Source organism: Cornus florida, unplaced genomic scaffold, assembly GCF_030987335.1.
Source record: "Cornus florida cultivar Cherokee Brave unplaced genomic scaffold, ASM3098733v1 CherokeeBrave_3.0.0_Hap2_Chr02, whole genome shotgun sequence".
In the NCBI taxonomy this organism is placed as follows: domain Eukaryota; kingdom Viridiplantae; phylum Streptophyta; class Magnoliopsida; order Cornales; family Cornaceae; genus Cornus; species Cornus florida.
The window spans coordinates 25,850,120-25,858,641 of record NW_026775572.1 but is presented as its reverse complement, the minus strand read 5'-3'; the positions used below and the strand labels follow the sequence as shown (position 1 = coordinate 25,858,641).

General features: G+C 37.8%; 1 non-coding gene across 1 annotated transcript; it reads left to right on the top strand.

Moving 5' to 3' along the window:
- The first annotated feature begins 8,149 nt into the window (after positions 1-8,149).
- On the top strand, positions 8,150-8,256 carry LOC132297780 (small nucleolar RNA R71). Its single transcript, XR_009479407.1, has one exon. It is a non-coding gene; the product is annotated as a small nucleolar RNA R71 (small nucleolar RNA).
- The last annotated feature ends 266 nt before the right edge of the window (positions 8,257-8,522 follow it).

Sequence of the window (8,522 nt, the reverse complement as noted above, 5' to 3'; positions counted from 1 at the left end):
TATTCAATCAAACATTTTTTTTTTTTATATTTGATTTCATCAATTTTATATATATATATGTATGACCATGTGCAATGTCCAAGTTCCTTAAGCTCTCTAATCACCCCACGTAACAAGCGTTGAGCCAACGACTCCCAAACCAGATGGTCTTAGGGTGTTAAGTGTAAAGACACTCTTAAGGGCGTAATGACTCGGGATGACTAGGCTACGAACTCAAACTAATCATACATCTTACATTCTTTCCTTGTCTTCCTTTTTAATCAGTTGACATGTTGAAATAATGCAGTTTTTTTTTTTTTTTTTTTTTTTTTTTTTTTTTTTTTGTTCCTCACATTTGGTGAGTGCTTTTATTTCTTTTCTTTGCAAGGTCATTTTATCAAGAATGAAAGCTTCCAAAGCATACTAGCTCAATTGGGATAAACCAAGACAATAATCAACTAAGCATGTACCCCACAAATTGAATGCTAGTGTGCGCAAGTGCAAGTGTAGAATTCTAGAATCAACTCTCAAAGCATTTTCAACCAACAAGATGATGTGTACCACAAGACCAAACATGATATCAAAAATTAAAAATTTACCCCTAAATGGCATCCTAGAGCATACAAGAAGTATTAGACTTTAACAACTTGTTTTTTAAAAGTACTATGCTTCAAAAGTTCAAAATCATTGCCAAATACATCTCAAATTGCATCATGCATTTAAAACTCGACTTAAAATAGAATGAAGCATGATAACCTTACCCCCAAACTTAAACTGTACATTGTCCTCAATGTGTAAAGAGAACAATGAAAAATGATGGAAAGAGTATACCGTGATGGCAAAGATTATGAAGTCCAGCAATGATCCAGTAGGAAAGATGTCTCCCCCAAACTTGGATGCAAAAACCTAGCCGTAAAACCATACTAGCAAACTCACATCAAATATCATATAGGATAAGCAATGCATACAATCAAAAACAATATAGAACAGGATGCAAAGAGATATGAGATGAAACTCTGGATAAAAGATGAACATGTATAACCAAGCATAAGGGTATACTAGTAATATATTTTTTATTTTTTATTTTTTTTTTTTTGTGAAAAAGAATAAGTATACAAGATATAATAAATAAATAAATAACATGGACTAAATTTAACGTCTTTAGTAAGACGGAATGCGACTTTGAAAAATTTTGAATTTTTTTTTTTTTTTTTTTGGACATTTTAAAGGAAATAATTAAATAAATAAAAACATTATTTCAAAATCTACTGAATTGGTTTTTTTATTATTATTTATTTAGTTTGAGTCAACAATTTAATTAAATTTTTTTTTTTTTAAATTTATTTTTTTTTGTTTTTTTTTTTTTTTTTTTCATGAAAGCACATTTTTTTTGTTTTTTAAATAATCAAGTCCATTTTTTTTTTTTTTTTTTTTAATCATCAATTTAACCCTTTTTTTTATTTTTGTTTTTTTTCTTATTTTTTATTATTATTATTATTTTATTTAATTTTTTCATTTTTTATTATTATTTATTTTTTTTTTTCTTTTCTTTTCTTTTCTTATCTTTTCTTTTTCTTTTTTTTTAATTTATTGACAACACGTGCTCATCGGAGAATGACGCACGGCCGGAAGGAACCTGCAAACTCGCCGGCGAAGATCCCAGTCGAAAGCGCCGGAGAGATCCAGCCGAAATTGCTAGAGAGACACAGCCGCGATGCCGGAGAACGAACCCAGTTGCGACGCCGGAAAAATGGCTCAGACACCATTTTTTTTTTTTTTTTTTAACACGAGGTCGCCGGAGAAAGCCTAATCAAAAGCCGCCGGCGAGACGCAACCGACATTCGTCGGAGAACAGCGACCCAGCAGCGATCGTAGAAGAACCCAGCCGCTACGCCGTTGGACGAACCAGCAGCAATCGCTGGAGAGACGACGCCGATGCAGCCGTAAACCAGCCGCGATCGCTGGGAGAAAAGGGACGCCGATGAAGCCGAGATCGCTGGAATATGATGCCGATGCAGCCGCGACCTCGCTGGAGAATAACGAGCCGCGAACCCACTAGCCGGAATTACCGGCTAACGAACCCAGAAAACGGCAAACGGCGTCGGAAAGACGAACCCAGATGCCACGCAGGAAAGCAACGAACAACCGCGTCATCGGATGACGAAACAGATCGCCGGAAAGATGAACCCAGCTGCGAATCCGCTGCTGGGTCTCGCCGGCATATGAAATAGCCGTGACCCAGATCTGACGGCGGAAAAATAAAGGCCGAAACAGCCTTGATCGCTGGAGAACACCAGCCTAAATCGCTGGAAAAACTCAGCCTCGACGCCAGAGAAGAACTATGAACAGCCAAGAGAAGAGAAGAGCGAACCGTGAGGGTTGGACAATGAAATTGGGTTTAGAGATTTTTGGGGGAAGAAGCAGAATTTCAAGCAACAGAGAGGAATGTATTCGTGGTTTCAAGGGCTAAGGTGCGATCGATCTGCTTTGACGGGGGATCGACAATTTTAGGCAAAAATTGTCCCCTTCACTGTTTAATAAGAAGGGAGAAACATAAGTAAAATGGGATCGATCCCTTTGGATGGGGGATCAATCCACTTGGCCTATTTTTTTGTTGCTCTCTGCCAAGAAAATGGGATCGATCTCCTACATATTTTGGGGATCGATCTTTCTTTTTTCCTTTTTTTTCAATTTTTTAATTTTTTTTTTCTTTAAAAATAATAATAATAATAATAATAATAATAATAATAAACAAAAATAAAAAATAAAACAAAACAAAACTAAAAAGAATATATACACTAAAATGAAAAATAGATAAAAAATAAAATAAAAATAATAATAAATAAAATTGAAATAAAATCACTTATCAACCTATACTAATTAATACTTTTTAAAAATTTTTTTTTTATGTTTTTGAATAAATCAAAATTAACATGAAATATATACAAAAATAATAAAAATAATAATAATAAAATAGAAATAAAATCAAACACCAACCTACATTACTCATTTACAATTTTTTTTTTTTTAATTTTTTTTAAATTTAAAAATGCATAAATGTACAAAAGGAAAAATAGAAATAAAATAATAATAAAATGAAAATTAAAATGTAACAAAGGAGAAACTCGATACAACTAGTGTTTAACGTCGCTAGAAAGACGTGAGATGTTCTCAATCTTCAAAATAAATGGGATCTACCAAGAGGGCAGATTCCACATTTCTTTGAAAATTTTGTCCATCAATGTATGGTTTAAGCCTTTGACCATTAACTTTGAAGGTCCCTTCATCTTTTAGATTTTTAAGTTCAACAGCCCCATGAGGTGAAACGGAGATAATTTGATAAGGGCTTTCCCATTTGGTTCGAAGCTTTCCAGGAAAAAATTTGAGCCTAGAGTTGAATAACCAAGCCTTTTGACCGGCTTCAAAGGACTTTTTCACAATATGTTTATCATGAAATGCTTTTGTCCTTGCTTTGTAAATTTTTGAACTATCATAGGCATCATTTCTCAATTCCTCTAGCTCATTGAGTTGGAGTAAACGGTCCTTTCCAGCCTTATCAAGATCAAAGTTGAGCCTTTTTATTGCCCAAAGTGCTTTGTGTTCTAGCTCAACCGGAAGATGACAAGGCTTCCCATAAACAAGTCTATATGGAGACATGCCTATTGGAGTCTTGTAAGCTGTCCGGTAAGCCCACAAAGCATCGTTCAATTTTCTTGACCAATCTTTTCGGGTCGGATTGACAATTTTCTCAAGAATATGCTTGATTTCCCTATTTGACACCTCGACTTGCCCACTTGTTTGGGGATGGTAGGGAGTGGCCACTTTATGTGTGACGGAGTATTTCAAGAAAAGTTGCTTCAAGAATTGATTACAGAAATGTTTTCCTCCATCACTTATCATAGCCCTTGGCATACCAAAACGAGCAAAGATATTTGATTTAACGAATGCAATTACCACGGAGTGGTCATTCGTTTTGGTAGCACAAGCCTCAACCCACTTTGAAACATAATCAACGGGAACGAGGATATATTGAAAGCCATAAGACATTGGGAATGGTCCCATAAAGTCTATGCCCCATACATCGAAGATTTCAACTACAAAGATTGAAGTTAAGGGCATCATGTCTCTCTTTGACATTGATCCCAACTTTTGACACCGAACACACACCTTACAAAAGTTATAGGCATCTCGGTGGATAGTGGGCCAGAAGAGCCCACTTTGAAGAACCTTCAACGCGGTCTTTTTTCCACTAAAATGCCCACCACAAGCAAGTGTGTGACAAAACGCAAGAACGCTCGGAACTTCACTTTCCGGCACACATCTCCTAATGATTTGATCCGGGCAATAGCGAAACAGAATGGGATCTTCCCAATAGTATTTTCGGATGTTAGCAAAGAATCGGTCCTTTTCTTGTTTTGACCAATTAATGGGAAGTTTGCTGGTTGCAAGATAGTTAACAATGTCGGCGAACCAAGGCAACGTCCCATTTGAGATTTGAAAGAGTTGTTCATCCGAAAATGATTCATGAATTTCAAGATTTGGAGAAGATTCAACCATTAATCTAGACAGATGATCGGCAACGACATTGTCGGAGCCCTTTTTATCCTTGATTTCAAAGTCAAATTCTTGAAGAAGTAGAATCCATCTTATCAAGCGAGGTTTGGTTTCCTTTTTCATTAAAAGATGCCTAAGAGCGGCATGATCGGAAAACACAATTACCTTGGATCCTAAGAGATATGACCGAAATTTATCAAGGGCATATACTACGGCAAGTAACTCTTTCTCGGTGGTAGAATAGTTCAATTGGGCACCTGAAAAAGTCTTACTCGCATAGTATATAGCATATGGTAGTTTACCTATCCTTTGCCCCAAAACAGCACCCATTGCGAAGTCGGAAGCATCACACATAATCTCAAATGGTAAGGACCAATTTGGAGGTTGCATGATAGGTTCGGATGATAGAAGAGTGCAAAGTTGATGAAAAGCATTTAGGCATGCTTCATCAAAGACAAATGGAGTCTCCTTGGCAAGAAGGTTACACAAGAGTCTAGCAATTTTGCTAAAGTCTTTGATGAATCGGCGATAAAAACTGGCATGTCCTAGAAAGGAGCGGATTTCTCTCACCGTAGTAGGTGGAGACAATTCAGAAATTAGCTCAACTTTCGCTCTATCTACTTCTATTCCTCTTTTAGAGATGACATGTCCAAGCACGATTCCTTCTTGAACCATGAAATTGCTCTTTTCTCAACTTAACACAAGATTAGTCTCACGACATCTTTGAAGCACTTTTTTGAGATTTTGGAGACACGAATCAAATGAGGACCCAAAAACCGAGAAGTCATCCATGAAGACTTCTAAATACTTCTCCACCATGTCCGAAAAAATTGACATCATACACCTTTGGAAAGTGGCAGGAGCATTGCACAATCCGAAAGGCATCCGTCGATAAGCAAATGTACCGAAAGGACATGTGAATGTGGTGTTTTCTTGATCCAATGGATCTAAGGCCACTTGATTGTACCCCGAGTAACCATCTAGGAAGCAATAGTATCGTTGCCCAGCCAATCTTTCCAAGATTTGGTCAATGAAAGGCAATGGAAAATGGTCCTTCCTAGTGGCAGAATTCAGCTTTCGGTAATCTATACAAACACGCCATGAAGTGGCGGTGCGTTTCGAAATAAGATCACCCTTAGCATTTTCAACAACTGTGATTCCCGACTTTTTAGGAACCAGTTGAGTTGGACTAACCCACTTGGAATCAGAGATAGGATAAATGATTCCCGCATCTAGAAGTTTCACAACCTCCTTCATGACAACTTCCTTCATATTTGGGTTCAATCTCCTTTGAGCATCCCTAAATGGCCTTTCATCCTCTTCCATGTGTATGCGATGCATACAAATAGAAGGGTCAATGCCTTTTAGGTCAGCCACACTCCATCCAATGGCTTCTTTGTTAGCTTTAAGCACTTCCAAAAGATCATTCTCTTGGTCATTTTCAAGATTGGAAGCAATGATGACCGGAAGAGTCCCTTTTGGGCCTAAGAAGGCGTATTTCAGATTTGATGGAAGAGGCTTAAGCTCAAGAATAGGAAGAGAGATGAGAGATGGAACTGGTGGAGTACTAGAGAGTGAAGGAAGAGGTTCTTTCTTGCTTTTCCAAGGTGGGTAATCCAAAGTGGCCACAGAGTCCATCAAAGCATTCACCTCACTTATGGATCCTTCTGTGTCAAAACCACAACTTTCAAACATTTCACAAAGGCACGCCTCAAGAGGGTCCTTAGATAGAATAGAGGGAAGAGTCTCCTCTATGGTTTCATCCAAGACATTCACTAGGAAACACTCGTCTTCATCTGTGGGATGTTGACTCGCATTGAATACATTAAGCTTAACCATCATGTTGCCAAATGAGATATCCATAATGCCAAATCTACAATTAATGGTGGCAGTGGCAGTGGCAAGGAATGGCCTTCCTAGGATGACTGGAATGTGATTGGTGAGATTAGGGACTGGCTCAGTATCTAGTACCACAAAATCAACCGGGAAATAAAATTTATCAACCTTAATTAGAATGTCCTCAACAATTCCCCTTGGTTTTTTAATTGATCTATCGGCTAGTTGGATGACTACCGATGTTGGCTTCAAGTCCCCTAATCCTAATTGCAAGTTAACAGAGTATGGAATGAGATTGATACTTGCACCTAAATCAAGGAGAGCTCTACGAACCTCTTGGTTTCCAATAACACAAGAAATAGTCGGAGCACCCGGATCCTTGAACTTAGGAGGAGTGTTAGAAAGAATGATGGAACTCACTTGTTCTGTTAAAAGCACTTTCTTAAGGTCCTTTCCCTTGCTCTTCCTCTTTTGTGTGCACAAGTCCTTCAAGAACTTTGCATATGGTGGAATTTGCTTAATTGCATCTAGAAGAGGAAGATTGATTTTTACTTGTTTAAACACTTCCATCATATCATGAATTTTCCCTTCTTGTCTCCCAAATGATGAAGTCTCTCTCAAAGCTTGAGGAAATGGAGCTTTTGGCTCATAAGGCTTCTCTAATTGGGGAGATTGTGATGAAGATGATGGAATGTCCTTTTTGGAACCACTAGCATCCAAGGAAATTGGAATAGAATTTGGAATGGGATGGATGCAACCACTTGGTTGTGCTAATTCATTATCCTCCTTAGGTACCTCTACCTTATTATCCACTTTCCTACCACTCCTCAAGGTAGTAATTGCTTGAACTTGCTCATTTCCAGAAAATTCTGATGAAGGACTTGCTTGCGCCATAAATTGCCCTTTAGGATTGGTCTCAGTTTGACTAGGCAACTTACCTTTCTCTCTCACATTTAAAGAATTAGCTAATTGCCCAATTTGAGCTTCAAGCTTTGCAATTGATTGAGAGTGAGAATGAAACAGTTGATTATCTTTTTGAAGATTACCTAAAGCTTGCAAGACTTTGTCCTCAAAAGCTAAACTTTTAGGAGGTGCTTGATTTGGATTAGAGTAAGATTGAGAATTTGATGCTTGAGGTTGAGAGTATTGATTCACATTCTGAGGATAGAATGAAGGACGGTAACCTTGAGAATTCTGATTTTGATTTTGGAGATGTGGGGGAACATACTTTGCTTGGTAACCTTGATTTTGAGGAGGGTTTGCACCATCTCCTTGATTTCTCCATGCAAAGTTAGGATGATTTTTCCACCCCGGATTGTATGTATTGGAATAAGGGTTGTTCCCTTGATGAATGAAAGCTGCATTTGCTTGTTCTTGAGACTCACTTGGTATAATTTGTCCAAGAGGGCAATTTGAAGTATGGTGAGTGTAACTAGAACAAGTCATGCACATTTCATTGGAATGGTGAGGATATGATTGAGTTGCCAGACCTTGATTCAAAAGGAATGTATCAAACCTTTGAGTAAGATTTTTGACCTCAGCGGCAATTTCCATGGAAGAGTCTATTTGATTTATAGCTTTCTTTCCTCCCATATGTGCTAAGTGACTACCCCTAGAAGATGAAGATCTATGCATTGAGTTTTCACTCATTTTTTCGAAAAGAAGCCAAATTTCATCTTCATTTCTTTCTGTGTAGCTTCCGCCACAAGAAGCATCAACAATGCCCTTATTGGCATCGGATAAACTTGAAAAGAAACATTGAACTAATTGCCACTTAGGAATGTCATGATGTGGACACTTCTGTAGCAAGTCATTCAAACGTTCCCATGCTTCATGAAGGGGTTCTCCTTCTTGTTGTTTAAATTCACGAATGGAAGTTCTCATGGCATCAATTCGACTTGCAGGGTAATACTTTTTTAAGAACTCTTGTTGCAATTGTGCCCAAGAGGTGATTGTATTTGGCCGCAAGTTGTTGAACCAATATTTAGCTTTATCCCGAAGAGTGAAAGGGAAAAGCTTCATTTTTAGGACTTCTTCCGGAACATCCGTGATTTTCACGGTGGAACAAACTTCCAAGAACTCATCTAAATGTTTATAAGGCTCTTCATTGCTCAACCCATAGAAAAGGGGGCACATGTTAATGGTGGAAGCCT